Source organism: Struthio camelus, chromosome 26 (assembly GCF_040807025.1).
Source record: "Struthio camelus isolate bStrCam1 chromosome 26, bStrCam1.hap1, whole genome shotgun sequence".
NCBI classification, from domain to species: domain Eukaryota; kingdom Metazoa; phylum Chordata; class Aves; order Struthioniformes; family Struthionidae; genus Struthio; species Struthio camelus.
The window spans coordinates 1,004,746-1,023,505 of NC_090967.1; the positions used below are offsets into that span (position 1 = coordinate 1,004,746).

Consider the following 18,760-nt stretch of genomic DNA (forward strand, 5'->3'; position numbering starts at 1 on the left):
TGAGGGGGCATAGCCCAAGGAGGTGCTCTCTCACCACCCCGGAGCCACTTCCCCTGCACAAGCAGTGGGCAAAGCAATCTCCAGCCTCCTCAGTAGTGTTGTTCATGGGGAGACTGTACCCTAATGCCCTGAGGAAGGGGCAGCTCTGAGAGCCACTGATTCCCCAGCCTGCAGGACAGCTTCGGACAGCAAGTGCCCGCCCTTTGCATTGCAAGGTTGCAAACAGGGCTCTGCACAGCATGGCTGCTCTTCACTTGAGTGCATGTGCACCCCTGGACCACCACGGCTTCCCAAGGAGCTCAGCTGGTTGGTGGCTGCTGATGTCCCAGCTCTGCTTTGTGAAGAGGTTCTGAAGTGTTGAGTGCCCCATTCAGTTGCCATGTATCAGTGCAGGGAGTCCCATTGCAGTACATAACCTTTGTGGCCAGGTGTCCTCTCACCACCCTTTCCCAAGGGAATGCAGATAATGGTGCTTACATCAGATGGTTACATAGATATGTCAACATTTCTTATCGTGTCAGGGATAGTCTCCTTTGTCATGGAGATCTTTGAAGCAATTTTTGTCCCTGAATTTTTCTTCTCTTCTCATTGCTTATTTTGATCCATCTGTGTCTGTTTCATACTCTTACAATGCATTTCCATTTCAGTCTTCATCCCCCCCCCCCCCCCCCCCCAGACACATCAGGCAGTATGCTATGATACAGGCAGGTTATCTGGTTTTAAACTTCCACTAAACAACATTTCAGCAGGCAATAGCCTCCATTTCTAATGTGCTCACTCTATAATTTTATGCAATCAGAATGGATTATAAACTATATTCTTCAGCTTTTTTTAGGCTATCTTTTCCATGGCTTTGACAATAATTCTTGCAATGTTTGGATTATGGAACCTGAACATGAATTTATGTTCTTAATATAATAATCTTTAGCCAAATGTTGATACTTTTAACAAAGTAATGGTTCCACAGCAGACATCCAAGTGAGCAGCTTCCAGTTTTCTATGTTAGATCCCATTTAGCAGTTGCTTCTTCTACAAAGATCATATCCGGGATGTGATTACAATAGTCAGGAAATGATGCATAATATTACTTGTTCATAAACTGTTCTCTGCCAACCTTCTAGTAAAGATCATAAGTTTCTTTGGGTGGATTTACATGAATCACAGAATGGTTAAAGTTGGAAGGGACCTTTAGAAATCATCTAATCCAACTTCCCTGCTCAAGCAGGATCACCTAGAGCAGGTTGCCAAGCACTGGGTGCATACGGCTTCTGAATATGTCCAAGGATGGAGACTCCACAACCTCTCTGGGCAACCTGTTCCAGTGCTCAGTCACCCTCACAGTAAAAAAGTTTTTCCTTAGTTTCAGACGGATTCCTGTGTTTCAATTTGTGCCCTTTGCCTCTTATCCTGTCACTGGGCACCACTGAAAAGAGTCTGGCCTCATGCTCTTTACATTCTCCCTTCCGATACCTATACATATCCCCAGTCCTCTCTTCCCCAGGCTGAACAGGCCCAGCTCTCTTAGCCTTTTCTTATATGACATGCTCTAGTCCCTCAGTCATCTTCGTGGCTCTTCACTGGACTCTCTCCAGTAGCTCCATCTCTCTCCTGTATTGGGGAACTCAGAACTGGATGCGGCACTCCAGATGCGGCCTCACCAGGGCTGAGTAGAGGGGGAGAATCACCTCCCTTGACCTGCTGGCAAGTCCTGCTTACAGTCCTTTTAACCACATGAAACACGATGGGTCTGATGAGGAATGTGAAAGCTGGGTCCTGGGAATGGAAGGGTCTGGAAGGACCCCCAGAGAAAGGAAAGGGCAAGGAATCAGATTCCTGTCCCTAATGGTGCAGACTGCTCCACAGTGTGGGAGCATGCTTCCAGTTATCACTTTGAGAGCTATCTATCTACTACATACACTGCCTCTGTCATCTCTATTCTGCATATAATATCACTGCATAACATGACTTCTCTGGCTAGTCAAAGGGGAAGTCTTTGTCTTCCTACTGAAAACATCTTGAAGGCAAACCAGGGGACTCTGGGAAGGGAAAGTGGGTTACACCCCAGAAACACATCAGGAAGCCGGGCAAAGATATGGAGAAAAGAACAGACACAGGGATGGGGCACTGATAATTTCTGTGGAAAGCGAAGGCTAGACTGGAAAGTGTGAGAAAACAGTAGCAGACCAGGCCGATGCAGGGAGGCAACAGGCTCGATGGAGAAAGATTTTTTTCTATGTTCTATTTTCCTTTCAAAGTACTATAAATTCCAGTCTTGTCTGGGCCTGGAGACTGTCTGGAGGCCAGAGGGCACTGCGGCTGCCAGCAGAGAGGGACGTGAAGGAGAGGCAAAACAGACAGCTCCGTGTCTAGGTGGGCAAAACACAGGGCTCAGTCAGAGCACAACCAGCTCAGCCTGGTGCCGTATTCTGTGCTTACCCTTACAGCAAGAAGGGGCTGCCTTGGGAAGGTGAAATCCCTGTGGGAAGGGAGTTGGGACTGAGAGAGGGTTGAAGCATAATGAAGCAATCACAGGGCTTAAGGCTGCAGGGAGAAGAGAGAGGTATTGGCCATGCCAGGCAAAGCTTCCCGCCCGTCTGGGAGCCTCTCGCTATTTGGTAGGAGCTGAGGAGAAAGGGACCCCAGAACTCTCTGCAGGTCACCTCTCTCGCCTAGCCCAGCTGCTGCCAGTTCTTGTCAGAAGTCTGCCCAGCACCATTAGCTCAGGCCACCTTGGCAGAAACTGTCTGCCTCGTTAATTTAATGAGCCCCTGCCTTAATGCATGGCAAATCCTGACATAAATAAAATAAAACGTGTCAAAGTGGAGCTTTCTTTCAATCACAATTCATTAGTAAGCTCTAAGCCACTGGCCTGACCGCAATTGATGCTCCTAGTTGGGGAAAAGCAATTTGTATCTCTCATGGGGGATCTCAGGAGGAGGCAGGTCCATCCCACAAAAGACTGGTCTGGGTAGGGCCTGCTTCCTGCAGCAGAGTGTTCCACCTGGCCTGGGTCATCTGTACGTGGCACAGGGACAAGGGCATGGTGTTTCCTCCCTCACCCAGCCTCACCATGGTGTAGGAACGCACCAGCTGTTGGGGTCTTGGCATGACCTGAAGTGGGTTGGCCGTAGAAGGACACAAGCTCCTTACAGCTTAATGGGGACCTGCCTCCCCACATGCCACTTGTTTCTAAGAGCTGTTGTAAGGCCAGCAGCTGATATCATATCCAGGTAGTGACTGCTCATCTTGCTGTTTTATTCCCTTGTCTCCTCCTTCACAGGGAAGGAACAGCCCCCTCAATCCTTTCTTAGCATGCTAAGTGCTCCAGAAAAGGCCAAATCAGGGCAGACAGATCCCAGGAGATGAGGACAACCGCCAGATTGACCCCCTTCAGAGCTGATAGTCTACCCTGGGGCAACATAATCTGGAGAGTGAACAAGCGGTCTGGCTGAAGCAGAGCCTGCCCTGCCCTTTTGGGCTGCCCACTCCAGGCATGTGGCTTCTAGGTCTGCAGCACAAGGCAATGGTGTAAAGTCAGCTGTGAGCAGTTGTGAAGCAGTTGGTGTGGTTATGTTTTATCCATGGTGGCATCTAGCACCAGGTCCCATGGTTGATAGGAAAGGCAGAAAAGAAGGCCCAGGATATCCAGCTCCCAAAGCCATCTGAGGAAGCTGTGGGGACTAGGAAGAACTGTGCAGGACAGTGCAAGATCTTGTGCGTGCTGTGAAGCTGGATAGCAGGTGCTGGCTGGGATGATCAGTGCTCTGGCCTTTAGCTGTGTACTCTGAGAGGTGCCCATCCTGAAGTAAAATGCACACCCAAATCTCTGTCATCCCTTATCCACTGTCTGTCCGGACAGCCCTGGAAAGGCTCTTAGCCACTGTCTATTTTTGTGGTCACTGGGGCTAGGCTAATGAGCAGGGCCCAGTGGCCTGATCTTTTATGAGTAGGCCATTGTGTGTGCTGGCTTTGTCATGGACCTCCCTGCTGCTTGGGTTATTTGGAGCCCTTCGAGAACAGAGATGGGGCAGAGGGCCAAGGCTGCTCTGGCCAGAAGCTACTTTGTGTCTACGGGGAGGGTCTGGTGTGGAAGTGTCTCCTTCTTGGAAAGAAATGGACACTCTATGAAGCAAAGCATGCCGAGGTGAGTGTATAGACATGTGACTGCTGCCTGTCCCTAAGTGAGTGCTCCATACTTGGCACTGGCTTCACAAAACAAGAGTCAGGGCAAATTGTGGTGGACTGGCTGCCCTTGGGCAGTGCTGGGTCCAGCTTAGGGCATTGTGCCAGCTGTCCTGGCTATCTTCTGGGGTTCGCTGCCCAAGAAGCTGAGAGGCCTCCTACTTGCTCTTGTCTCCTCTGCATACAGACTGTCCTAATGATTCCATTCTCTGACCCTCAGGATCCTTCCTGTCCGTTTGAATTACCCCTGCTTTGCTGCTCTGACCCACTGCATCTCCTTGGGCATGCTCCCTTAGCAGATCCCTGTGGGTCCCGGATGCAGAAGCCACTGGCGCTATTTTGAGTCAAATGAGGCTTATGGCATGGAGGAAATGGGACCCAGACAACACAGGCATTGCCTGGCCAGGAGGACAGATCTCAGACAGCTCAAATGAGGGAGCAGAAGAGGGGCTGAGCCTCTCTGGGCCTCCCACAGTCCTCTCCAGAGCAATCTGAGTGTATGTGCTCAGCCATGGTACACCATCCCACTTCAGAGGGGTCTGACATCTCCCAGCCAAGAGCTCTGACCACAAAGGCTATGACCCTGTGAGGGCAGCCTGGCATGGCTCCATCTCTCCCACTGCAATCCTCTTCAGTCTGTGGGAGAGCTTTGAGAGCCTGCTGGGCCATATTAGTCATGGTAGACTCATGAGAAGTGGTTGAGGGGACTAAGGAGAGGCAGGGATTTAATGGTGAGGGAGCTTGGAGAGAGCTGCCAGCTCTGCTGGAAACATGATTCGTAGAAGCCTGGAAGTAGCTGGTCTTCAACTGCATGCAGCAAGACCAGGGAACTCTGCACAGAGCTAGTATGGGCACCTTTTACTGATGATGCTGAAAAAGAGTGAAGACCAAGGCATGGAAGCAACTTGATGGTGGAAGAGTGTGCAACTGCTGAGGGACAGGAAGGAATCCACTCTGCTGTTCTCAGTGGGCAGTTGCAGAAGCAACCAGATCTACCTTACTCCAGACCTCCTACATCCCCGCCCAACTGGAGTCTCACGGGCAGCCTAGACTCAGGAGTGGCTGATAATTCATGGATAAGTGGGTGTATTAACCCATCTGTCCATGAATTAGCATCAGATCATGGCTATAATTCAGAAACTGATGCTGCTTAGAGTAAGAACTAGGTGGTGTTAACTGGGAATCACATAGTTTGGATTCAGGTCTTCCCTCAGGCGTGGCAGAACATGGATTCTGGCTGGTCTTTGGTTTGGGTTTAGCAAGGACCAATGCTGAGCCAACAGATTCCAGCCTGAGTTCACCTGTCCTTGGTGCTATTCAGGCTCATCTTAGCACAGAGCAATTCTGGATTCATTCTGGTTTGAATTCATTAAGATTTTAAAAAAATGCTCAGGCTCAGTTTAGATTCCAGAGGGAAGGAGCAATTCATACAAATTGTTATTGTATTGTCTACAACTAAAGTTCAAATTTCAATAGTGAAGGGGGTTGAATTCTGGTACAAAGTCCTGAGGAAATGGGGGTGTCTCCCTCTAGAGAGGTCTTTAGTTCTGGATTAGATGTTTTTTTGTAACAGATATGTTGGATAGTGATGTGGTACCCGGCCTGCATCGTACGGGAGGTCAGACTAGATGATCTACTTGTCTTTTCTGATATTAAACCTCATGAAATTGTGAACACCTAGGGGTGCTCCTGAGAGTCTGAGGGGAAATGAGATGGGTTTCAGTTTCAGACTTCCCCATACTGCGTGTCCTCTTTTGTTATCTCCAAACACTTAGGGCTTTGCACTGCTGTTCTAACCAGTCCTGTTGTGCCTGAATTCAGGGAGCAGACGAAAAGCTTCTTACTAAAGATTTTGTTCAAAAATTTCCAAGTTTTGTGCTAGGTTGTGATGAGATGTGATGATCCTAATAGCTCTTGAACATATCACCAGTTCCTCTCAAGGCATACTTTTGTCCTCTCTTCCTCCATAATATAGTATATATTAAGGATGGAGCCTGTGCTGCCAGATCAAATTGTCCTCTCCAGGGCTTTCTGGTGCAGGGTTGATTCTTTCCAGACTTTTGCATACAGAACATTCATTGCCAAATTACAGCTACAAGAAAAATGCTGTGTTAAGACTGATGCATCAACCTTGTTTAAGAAAAGTCCATTAGTGGTGAAAGTTCTTTGAATGAGATGTATTTCATCTCAGGAACATGCCTGACTGGCCAAGGTACAGGTTTGGGGAACAGAGCCATTCTCGCTGTCTCTCAAGATGCTCACGTCATCTGCCAAAGCCTCTGAGAAAGGTTCATTTTTGCAGTGAATGACTCCAGAATGATTCCTCTCCTTTATCAGATCAGCTGTGAACTCTGAGTTCTCCCTGGGTGCTACTGAAGAGAAAAGCAGTAGGTTTATCCAAGCTCGTTGGAGGAATGAGTTACCGGGACATGTAGATTCTTCTGAATATGACTATGCCCCCACATTTCCAAAAACCCTCTAACTTCTTTAAAGCAACTGCTTTAAAAACACCTCCTTGTGACAAAAAGCATGGAGGGGAAATACTACTTTGAAACAATCTTTCTGAAATAAAGCATTAGTGAGGGGAAACAGCTTAACGTAGGACTCTGTCTCATTTATACCTGATTATGCTCTGCAAATGCAAGCAGACATTTCCTGGTGCAGGAGGGGATTTTAAAGGTGCACATGTTAAGTTAGGCAGTCACTCAAACTGCGGAGTCACTGCTGTGACTCCAGCATGGCATCAGCAGAAAGCCAGTAGCACAACCAAGACACAGAGCATCATTAAAATAACCACTACACTACAGTTGTCAGCTCTGAATTATGATCTGGGCAGCAGCTGCAGATGCCATCAGCAATTTACTTTCAAAGGGAAAGTGCTCAGCACTTAGAAAAAAAAAATCACATCCATGCTACAGAGTCTGGGGGCAGATGCCCATAACCAAAAGCACCCTGACATAGCGTGTCTTATTTGAAGCAAGTTAGAGCACGTGGCTGAAAATGCTGCAGCCAGTATCCGCCAACAACAAGGCACAAAAAGCTTGCAGATACCTTTGGAAAAACTTAAAAGGAAAGGCCAGGCTGCTGGAGCACAGACGAGGACTGGAAGGGATTGGTAGAACCTACAGGGAGGCTGGATCCAGCACATCTGCATTACCCCTACAGTCATTTGTCCTACTGGAGTTAAAAGTCATCACACTTTGGTACAATTTTTGTAATGCTGGTTTTCAAAAAAATTTCTGAGAAATTAGTACAGATTAATAAATGAATACATCAGTTCCATTTTTTCCTTGATCTAAATCTTACATGTCCCAGGTATGCTTTAAAATGAGTTGCTTCTAAAATGTTTTTCATTCATTTTCACTCTGCCTCTGCAAGACTTCTAATTGGTTAATGGAACTATTTGATAGGATTTACATATATTTCAAAAGAGAAATAGAAGAACATCAGAAAATGCCACAATTTTTGAATGAAAAAGCAGCAAAAAGTTAATGAAACCACTTTATTAAAATTTACCAAAATAGCATAGGATTTTGAAAGAATTCTTTCTCACAAAAAAGTTTGCTAGATTAAAACATTCTGACGAGCTGTAATTTTAGCAAGGTCTGTAACTACACAGTCGCGGCCCAGGCAGGAGAAGCTCTTCAGCACATACTTAAATTTCCCTGGGAACACATGCCAAACATTTGCTGCGTCGTGTGGTGCCTGCATTTCCCTGCCAGGGCCACCTCACTCTGTGTGTAGGATGATTTCTTCTCCAAATGGCTGGCGTTTATTTTTATCCTCATCAGTTGCTGTGTGGGTCTGTGCTGAGCGTCCAAACCTGCCCTGATGGAGGATGAGCTCCTGCGTTCTCTATCGACACCATCATGTCTGATTTCCCTGGTAATGTCTTACATGCTCTGACACGATCTCCTGTAACCATAGATACACATAGGCAGTGCACAGCAACAGTTTTCTGTGTTTTTCTCTTAGACACCATCAGCCTCCTCGGGTATGCAATGACTCGGGCTGCTAACAGAGCAAGATTCTGCAAGGCAGAGATTTTAAAGTAAATCTAATCTATGAATTTTCTAGCTCAGGTTAAGCGGCTCCTTTCAGTGCAATGGAGGGAGAGCTCTATTGCAGCTTATCTTTGCTCCGAGCCCCCCACTAGCTGTGAAAGCCTGTGTCCCACCAATGGACACCTCTTCCTATTTAATAACAAGGTCATAACTAACCTCTGGCCCAAGTTCTACTTTGGCACATCCATCCAGGTACCTGTGCTCCTCTCTCTTGAGAAGCCAGTCCTGACAGCCTCAGGGCTAGATGAAAGAAAGGATGGGGAAATATGTGGAAGGAGCTCTGCTAGCCACACATGAGGTTTTAGAAGCTGCAAACAACCAGCTCATGTGATTTGAGGGGGAAAATATCACCAGTGTGTCCCAAAGGGTTTGGTAGTGGAAACTTCCCTTCAGCTCTACACCTAGGCAGTCCCCTAAGAGCTCTGGAGGGTTTTCCAAAAACAGAGCTTTCCCTAGTCCTTGTAGTGTTAGGAACAAATGTTAAGGCTCCCCAGACCTGAGCAGGAATGGCTTGTCTTCGAGATATCATGCCCCCAAATGTTCTTGCTGGATAAAATTAGCAGGGACCTCCAGGAGATACGAATTTTGCTGCAGCTTTGGCCCATCCTGGCCTTAGCATGTCCTGTAGGGACAGATCTCAAATGGCCCCACAGCTTCCAAGGAGCATGTGACAGTCCCTGAGGATACCTGAGAGAGGCACCACACAGCTCCGATGGGGAGCAGGTGATGTGGGTCCTACCTATGCTCTTTGCCAGCCATGCCTTACGCTTGCGCCTCCTCCCTAAGGTTGTGCAGTGCCTGGGAAGTGCAAGGGGAACTGGAATAGTGGAACAGGGTGTGACGTCTTTGGTCTAAACACATTATGCTCACTTCTGGCCTCGGTTGTCTCCCAGCCCTGCAAACCAGTCGCTAGCCTCAGTTTCCAAACTAGATTGTCATTTTAACTTCTCTCTCTGCAGCATCATGGATGCAGGCACCCATATTCCTCTGAGATTGCCTGTTCTCCAAGAAGGTACTGGGACTGCCTGTATACCCTCTGCTATACCCTCAGTGTCTGGTTATTCCTCTTCACCTGTAGTATTATGGCTTGCCATGGTGTGGCTGGAACATATCCCATTTCAGAGAATCTCTCCACATGCACTGCCAGCCACAGCAGGGTGGACTGCCAGCAGGTGCCCAGGCAGGGGAAAGAGAAAAATTAGTGCTTTTCCTGCTCTTGAAGCAGCTGGAATGTGGGGGAAGAAGACACAGCCAATCTGTCCTTCCAAAACCAAGAGATTCAATGTGCCCTCTCTGCTGAGTGTCAAAAGAATCCCATTGGTGAGTGACTGAGCACTCATCCTGGGGAAGGGACCGACTCCAGGGAGCTGCACTGCATCATCTGTCAGCGTGGGCCCACATCTCCATGGGAGCAGCTGCTTTATGGAGAAAAAGCTGCATTGCCATAAAATACCAGCGTGGAGCACAAAGAAAGCATCCCGCCTGTGGCAGTGCCCTGCCTGAGCTTGAATGGGGTTGTAGCTTCAAATCCCACCTTGTCCCAGTTTCTCTGTGAATACCCTGCAGTTGCCCTGAGCGGTTGGCCAGACCTGAGGTAACATGTCTATGTACCCACAGGTCCAGCACCCAGCGAGTGTTTAATCTGCTCTGCAGGGACAAAGCACTTAGGGAGAAGTGCAGGAAAGTGTGCACTGCAGGAAAGTGTGCACACATCAAATGTGTCACAAAGAGTACTGCACAGGCTACACAGAGAATGGCAGGTCTATTGCAGTACCTTCCCTGTGCACAACTTAGCACTCTGTGCTGTGGGAACATTGACCCTGTATTCCCCAGACCTGGCATCACCAGGGGAAGGGGCATACAGGAGAGAGCATCATCCAGTGCTGCCAGTGCAGTAAGTCCAGTGCTACTGAGAGAGTTTGCTGGGTGCTTTGGCTGAGGGTCCCACTACAGGGAACATGAGAAGAAACTTGAGTGTGGGTGAGACAGAGGGTTTTTTGGACCACTAGCATGGGCTGAACACCTATGGTGATCCTCTGTCCTGCCCACTAGCAGTAGCTCTATAACATATGCATTGCTCTGTGTATCTGTTCTGCACTAATGCAAAGGTATAGTCACAAAATCCTGGTGACACGTTCCAGCCGGAGGGGCTGCTGGGACAGGAGATGGGAATGTGCACAGGAGGGCTGGGAGCTCAAAGCCCTCTAGACTGGAACAGGGTGGCCACAAGCATGGTCACTCTCTCTGTGCTCTGCTCTTGGGGCTGGTGCATTGCTCAGGACAGCACAGAAGGATGGCTCCAGCCAAGGGATGGATGCGGTGCAGTAGCAGCAATTGTGCTTGGCTGCAGAAGTGGTCTGAGGATGTGCTGGTAGCACTTAGCTAGTAAGGACTAGGAGCTTGATTGCTGCACTCCTGCCCCTGCCTTCACCCACTGCTGGCCCCAAAAGTCCCCTAGAGATGCCCAGGAAGGACAAGAGAGCTTTGCTAATCTTTGACAGAAAAGCCTGTTTCTAGCTCCAGAGCTTGTGCTGAGCACAAGCAGCAGCAATGCTGTAAGCCCGTGCTGGGATCTGGCAGGGAGCTTACATTGACTGAAAAAATATTGTGAGGTCTTTGTCTGGATCCCTCATGACTGTCCCAGCAGACTGGCCTACTTTGAGGCTGTGTCCCCTTTCCACAACATCCCCTTTGCTGTACCTCTGCCCCCTTCCTCTGCTGCTCACAGGTACCACCTGCACCCTCCCGCTCTGACCTCCAGCAGCCACATCAGCACCTATGCTTCCGCAGATACCGTGGCATCTGTGGGGACAATGCCTGTGGTTCCTATGCACTGTGTACCTTGCACAGCCACCCCTCCCTATGGTACCCTGCCACCTGTACCTTCAGGGCTACCCTTCTCTCTACAGCACCACATCTTGTGTACCTTGAACCGTCGTATTCTCCTGCATCTCCAAAGCACAACCCCTGCAGCACTGCTTGCCCCACCCCAAATCCCCACGCCCCCACAGCACCCCTGTGTCCCCACAGCAACCGTCCAAGACACCACGCCACCCTGCAGTGCTACCCCTGTGCATCACCACAGCATCACACCCTCAGCACTTCCATGGCCAACCCTGCCATCCTGCATCCCTATGATCATTCCCCATGGCACCATGCCACCTACTTTGCCCTGGCCATGCCTCATGGTGACACATACACTTGCATCCCCCATACCTCCCTAAATTCCCATAGAAACCCTCCGCATCCCCATAGCACCCCTGCCACCTCATCTCCACTAACACACCATGGTACCACTCCTTCTTGCAACCTCCATCTCCCCTGTATCCCCAAAGTCCTCCTATCATACCACACCAAAACATCCTCCATATTCCCCTGCATCCCCACAGCTCTCTTGTGGTATCACATCCCTCTGCACCCCCACAGCCTCCGATGGTACCATATCCCTCTGCATCCCTCACAAACCACCGGTGCTACCACACCCTGCCTGCATTCCCCATACCCCTCTGCCCTCTGCATCCCCACGGCCCTCCATGGTACCATATCCCCCTGCATCTCCACTCCCCTCCCCCACGCGGTACCACATCCCCTGCATCCCCCCCCCCCCCGCCCCCGCCGTCCTCACGGCCCTCCATGGTGCCACATCCCCCTGCATATCCACGCCCTCCCGCATCCCCCACACCACCGCATCACCCCCGGCCTCCTCCTCACCACACCCCCAGGCCCCTCCCCGGAGCCTCCCCAAGACCCAGCCCCGGCCCCCCCCGTCTCCGCAGCCCAATCAGGGCGGGCTGGACGAATTCAAACCCCGGCCCCGCAAGCGCCCGCGGCGACTCTGGTCTACGGGAGGAGCCGGGGCCGGGGCCGGGGCCGGGACCAGGACCGGGACCAGGACCGAGGCCAGGGCCGGGGGGCTGCTGCCCCCAGCCGGGGAGGCTGCGCCGTTGAGCAGCCGGAGCGGGGCTGGTCCGGATGGGCTCTGGGAAATGCGAGGTGGCCGCGGCCCCAGCCTGCCGCCCGGAGCTCAGGTGAGCCTGGGGGAGCCACCACCGCGGGCACTGGGGGGATCCCGGAAAGTTTGATGGCGGTATCGCCGCGGGGCCGGGCATGGGGCCTCGGCGGAGCAGGGTCGCCGGTGCGCAGGGCGCCGCCCGCCAGCGGCTCCGCAGGGGCGGCGCGGCGGGGAGCGCTCCCGGTGCCGGCCGCCCCACCGCCTTGTGAGGGCGCGAACCAGGCTCTCCCCCGACCTCGAGCGCGGCTCTCTGCTTCGGCATGAGCCGCCTCCGCCGCCGGCTGTGTCTCCCAGCAGCATCGGCCACCTCCGGGGCACCCTGCAGAGAGGGGGCCCCGAGGAAGTGGGGTGACCCTCGGGGTGCCAGCGCTCCTCGGGCTCTGAGAAGAAAAAATGGGCTTAGGAAGAAACATTGCTGCTAAACTGGAAAACTGGGATGGGCGTTTTGGGGAGGAAGAAATGAAAACAGGGAATTTCTGCAGCTGCTGAGGAACTGCTGATTTTAGAGTTCTTATAGTGGGAAGTGACAGGGATCTGTGAAAGAGCCCCTTGTACTGAAGGGCCTTAGAAAATGCCTGCCCTTTGTGTCTGGAAAGCCTGCATGAATTTGAGAAACTTTTTAATTAAATTGGGCTGATTGCTCCTTCTGGAGATGTGGGTTTGTTTGGAAGCAGGGGAGAACTGCACAGAGCCTTAGAGCAAAGGAACGAGCCAAACAGCAAAGCCATCCCCAAGAAGGAGCTGGTGAAGTTTAAATCTCAGCCCCCATGGGAAGAGTCAGAGCTGTGGGAACTCTCCAGTGGAAAGTGTCGATGAGCCCTGCTTCAGGCAGAGGAAATTCAGCTCTCCCAGCTCCTGGCAAGACAGAGGGAAGACTGGGCTTACCACAGGCAATTTTTGGTGCAGAGCCTCACGCTGAATATGGGAGTAAAAGCTGCTGTAAGCAGTAGCAAGGATGGATCTCCAATAGCTACAGGCTTCCCAGCACTTAACTCCCAGCCTCAACTTTCACCGTTCCTGGAGAGGTGCTGCATACTCCCAGCTGTTGTTGTTTGCCATAAATCTGCCCAAAAGCTTTTTCCTTGTTAGGATGGCAGAGCAGACCTGTTTGCAGTATCTGAGAAAGAATGTCTTTAGTTCTCTCTGCTTGACAGGTCTCCCTCCCAATGCATTACAAGTGCCTTGTGACCCCCAAAACAGGTTTTGATGCTGTAACAAGGCACCCAAGGCCTAGCATCTGATCACTTTGCCCAGTTCGATACCTGTCAGTTTGGGGCACAAATCTTGAACTGTGCCAAACCAGAACCAGAACTGAGCATTGCACCCAGCAGGAACTTGTCCCAGCAGGAAAACACCCAATTTGGGGCTAGGTGAGCAAGACCCTGCAGGATAAAAAAGCAGCCTGGTAGCAGTCCTTGCTGTTAATATCACTATGAGCCTGCTGATACTGCACCCAGGAGGTGGCGCGGCTGCAAACATGATCTTGTTTTACTTCATGATTGATTTGGCAGTGCTGTGGTGAGGTTAGTACACGGGCCTGGAGACAGTGGCTGGGTGATGGGAAAGATGTGCACAGGCCTGGCTGCCATCAGGTTGTCCGAGTAGGTAGACTAGATGGAAGTAGGTTCTGTTGTGTTGCACCTCTGATCTTGTCTTCAGCAGCTCAGCCTTGACTTGTTCCTAGCTGGCAGTAAAAATGCAAGCCTCTTGGCAGGGCTATGCTCTTCCCTCAGCCCTAGCCCTGTGGGATCTGTTCTCCATGGCTCTGGTTTGAGGCTGGGAAGGGAGAGCTAGGGCTGACTTGGCTATCTGTAAGTACATTTCTTTGATAAAATATCCAACTTGCAGGTCCCCCTGAAAGGAGTGTGGTACTGTTCGGGGGATGTTCAACCCCTGGGTTGCCAAACGCCTGCTAATCGGCTCTCCAGGCCTGGCCATCCTGGTAGTGGCTGGTGCTGCTCTCATCATTCTGACATCCACCTACTGAAGGTGTTCTTGATAGGGCAGTGCGGACAAGTCTTGCTGCCTTCCTCACGGTGGTTCCTCTGCTCAGCTGGTTACCATTTAACTGGCATTGAAGCAGAGAACTTCACTGAGCTTCAGGCATGTTTGTTGTCCACTTTGATCCTTTGCTGCATGTTGACATTGGGCCAGTTCTTTGTGCTTCCTCTGCTAAAGCTGAAACATGCTCCTTCCCCATGGATTTGCTGCTTTCCCCACAACCCTGTAATTACAGCTCTCTGCCTCCCCTCCTCTCTGTGCTGCCTGCATTCAGGAACAGACTAGTAGTACTCCGTGTTCCTAGTAGCACCCTGTGGGCACACTCCTTCCACTGGGGATCACAGGCAGCTCTGCCCTACACACCTCCATTCCTCTGGGCTACTGACTCTATATGCCTGGCTGCTCACCAGAACAGAAACCTGAGCTTGGTGCTTTTGCTGCAGCAAGTGTCCTGCCAGCAGGGCTGCAGAGGTGAGCTTGCTCTTTCAAGTTCTCTCCCACTGCAAAGGATATTTCATCAGAAAGGAGGCTATTCCCCGCTGCAGCTTTTGCTGCCCGGTGTGGCACTCACAGCAGCTGTACAGTCAAGAGTACAATTGCCTGACCTCAAAGCTGCTAAGGAATCTCTGTGGCTCCTTGGTTTCCTGATGATGAAGTGAGTCTCTGGTTAGGCAGAAGTAGTACTAGCCCAGACTACCTTTGTGGGCTGAGGACTGGCCTTGATGGAGGGTGTTTCCTCAGAGTTTCTGGCTGGGTAGTTCATAGCTTTCTCTTTGATGCTTCTGCTCTAGGGAAGGTCCTGCCATGTGATGCTGCAGTGCCGGTGTATCTGCAGGCTCCACACCTAATCCTTGCTGTAGCAGAGCCAGGTCTTGCCTGTGGCTTTGCAGATCTCACACCTGTGCCTCTGTCCCAGAAAGTGGATCCCCTTCTGATAACTAGAACTGTCTGCCAGCAGATGAGACCCAGCCATGAGGGACTAGTGTCCTGCACTGACATGTCTGTCTTGTAGCCAGGCTGCTTGCCCCATATTCAGGTTCTTCAGTGAGATTCTGGAGCAACTTCCAGAGTTCTTGCAGAGGAGGCACAGGCTGGTTTATGACTGGAGCATGCAGTTTCTAGGAGGGATTACAGGGTGTGGTGTCAGGTGGCCAGGGACGCCTTCCAGGTCCATATCCCTGATCCCAGACCTGCAGAGTGACTTACTCTGAGGGTAGGGCTGTGAGTGTCCTAGCATCTGCACCTCACCACGGGCCTGGCCTCTCTGGCAATTCATGCTTCCTGGCTGACACCTGGACTAGCCTTTGGTCAGGTCTAGGGTTGCTGGATATGGGCTTGTAGGCTGTGCCCACCTTCTGAGGGACAGGCAGGCTCTGCCTCTGGCTGCATCACATTGCTGTTAACTTTTCTTGCCGTAAAGTGCTCCATGATGTCTGGCTCCATGTGGTCAGAGCCCTTTGCCTGGAGGAGCTTTTCCTCCATAGTGTGTGGGGAATGCAGTAGGACAGTGGGGAACTGGAAACATGAAGAGTCAGAGCTGGCAGTCCTGCGCTGGCTGTGTTAGTCCTGGTACTAGAGAGACTGAGGCAGTCCTCCTTTGTTTAATGTAGGATCCTCCCAAACTGATCTGAGTTCAGCAGTGGCCTGAGAGCTCCCTATGAGAGCCCTGCTCCACTGTATAGCATGGGGAGGTATGTAGGAGCCTTGGTGCTGGGCAGCTTTGCAGGGCCAAGCTCTCCTCCAAGCAGCTACTTTTTGCTGTGTATCCCCTTTCCATGTCCCATGCAAAAGTATTGCATATCTTCCCCAGATATGTCCTTTCCATCTGGCAGATGTCACTGCTTCCTCAGGAAGGGAGGTGTGAAGCCACAGAAGTGAGCCCAGATCTCTGGGGATCCACAGAGACACAGGACTTAATGCCGTAACAGATCTTGTGATGGCTTATTTCACTCACCTGTAGATCCTATGGGACCTGTTTGCCTGATTTGCTTCCCAAGATCTGTGGTGATACCAGCTTTGGTTTGTAAACTCATACTAACTGCCTCTGTTTCATCTCTGAGCCTCTGGATCCTTTGCAAAGAACAGTTACTTTGCAAGCTGTTTCTCTAAGAAAGGAGACTGGAGGTGTTTCTCGCCATAGGTTATATCCCTCACAGTCCTCATCTCCATGGTGTCTGACTGCCTCCACAACAGGCATCATCCCTGTCCCCCTGTCATTGAGGGTGGGTGGTTGGATGGGGCTGCTTCTCATGATAGTGACCACCTGTCCCCATCACAGCAGCTCTCCTACCCTAGCTGCCTTTTCCAGGCAGCAACAGCAAACCAGACCTGCCACTGCAGCCAGCACAATGAGTTGGCAAGGTGGCTCTGAAAGCATCTCTATGTGCTGATGCTCTGAGCATATCAATTCTTCAGTGTATTAAATAAAATAAATAAATCCAAGGAGATAATAAACCAGAAAGTGATAGGCCAAGAACAGCAACAATAAATGGATAAGCACTCAGTCTGCAGGGAGAAGCAGAGACAGTCATTGTTCTTCAGTGCACACACGAGCAGAGGCAAGCAGGGCACACAGATATGCATGCCCATAAAGATATGCATATGTGTTTGTGGCAGTGCATATATATGTGGTTGCACACAGCTCAGCAGTTATGTGCAGGGGCAGCCATCCCCTCTGCATTGTCCAGAGCTTTGCTGTGCCATTGAGCTCTTGTGTGGACCACCCCAGGGCTGCAGGATGAAGTCTCTGACCACAAGGTATGAGATTCTGGGGTGATGCTGGCTCTGGAAGTGCTCATGGAGTTAAGGTGACTGGGAAGTCCACGGCACTCTTCACTGTCTTGCAGATCTTGCTGTATCTCTCCCTTTGCTGCAGTCTTGTTTCTACATCGCAGGTCCAGTTCGTGCTGCTCTGTGCTTATGGGGGGGGGGGGGGGAGGGAACAGAACCACACTTGTTGCAAATGCACAATCTCAGCACTGCCTAGGGTCTGCAAATACCCAGCAATGCCTTGTTTCTAGCCCCTGCCAACATAAATGGGCTTGGCCAGCTGTGCCCATGGAGTGGGTGGGCAGCTGGGAGGGACGGGGGCTTGCACGCTTTGGGCAGGGCAAGAGCCTACAGACTGCTGGTGTTTCGTACAAATTCTGAAAGTGGCAGAGTTCTTGGCACAGTTGGCCCTCAGCCAAGGAAGGCCATTGCCTAAGTTACTGGGAGTTGTGCTTGCTGAATGTGTGATGATTTTGTAAGGAGGGGTGTGAATACAATTCCCCTCCTGGCAAGGAGCAGGGACCGTGGTAAGGTACTTAGGCAAGAGTCAAGGGTCCTGGCTTCAGGCTGGGATAAACCTTCCAGCAAATTGTGCCAGATCTCTCAGAGTCACTGGGTTCACAAGGCTGGATGGGGCTACCTCAAAAAGCTATTCCTTTGCTGTGATAAGCTGCTTTTTACTGTTTATGTTGGTGTTTAGAGTCCCAGTAACAGTGCAGGGTTCCACTGGAGAAGATGTAGGGTGCAGGCAGAGATGAGGCAGCCTGCTTGTCTCCTGTCTGCCCTGTCCTCATGACCTCCTTCATTTGTCCACGACATGCTCTCTCCTGGCATTGGTGACACCTTCTGCATTGCCTGTGCCATTGCTCCTGCTGCTTGTGTGTAGCGAACTCCAGCCCTGCTTGCCCCAGAGACCTCTTGTAGCTCAGCCAGTCTGCTTCCATCCCTCCTCAGTGCAGCGGGCTCTCCACAGCATTCAGTCCCTGATTGCGGGGGCAGCAGCCTCATAGAGCTGCACCACATGGGAAATGCTTCTCAACTGGGGCGATACTGGTAAATGCAGAAATGAATTCACATGACCCTTCGTTGGTGCAGATGGTCTGCACTGCAGATTTGGGAGAGCTTGTCTTTAATTGTATTAGGCATGTGTACTAATGAAGGAATTAAGGCCCACGAGGGTGAGCAATGAAGGGTAACTTTTCCTTTCGTGTTTCAAGGCCTTCCCTTTTATTGTATTCTCCTTCTCCCCCCATCTTTCCCTCCCTCATCCCTGTCTTCTGCCTGGGGCAGCCTCCCACTTGCTTCCCTCCTGCTGGAATCCAGCAATGCTGATCCACGTGCTGGATATGTACTGATTGCCTCAGACCTCCTTCCCACAGCAACCAATTAAGCCTTTCTCCCGTTGCCCATTGGCAGAGGGCCAGTGGGCCTCTTTACTTGAACATGGGCACCATGTCACTGAGGTTGATGTACCTGTGACAGGGAAGAAGCACAGTATGACCTTGCAGTGGTTGTGCAGTGGGCAAGGGCAAGGATGAGAGAAAGTGTATACCTGGCCTCCCTACAGAGGAAGTACCAGTTAGAGGTTGGAAGCTGCTTGGGCTGTCCTGTATTATCTTTCCTGCCTCTAACAGGACTGTACGACTGTATTGGAGACAATGTCCCTGTTGGCTCTTACTTTGTCCATACAGAGTGTTTGCAGTGTGAACTGGACCTTGTTGATATGAGATGG

The 18,760-nt window shown here is 51.0% G+C and overlaps 1 non-coding gene across 1 annotated transcript in view; it reads left to right on the forward strand.

Moving 5' to 3' along the window:
- Window positions 1-12,118: 12,118 nt before the first annotated feature.
- The window catches only part of LOC104149734 (uncharacterized), a 50,600-nt gene continuing 43,958 nt past the window's right edge, over window positions 12,119-18,760 (forward strand). Inside the window, exon 1 of the transcript XR_011136375.1 lies at window positions 12,119-12,274. This is a non-coding gene — a transcript (uncharacterized protein). The remainder of the gene's footprint in view (window positions 12,275-18,760) is intronic.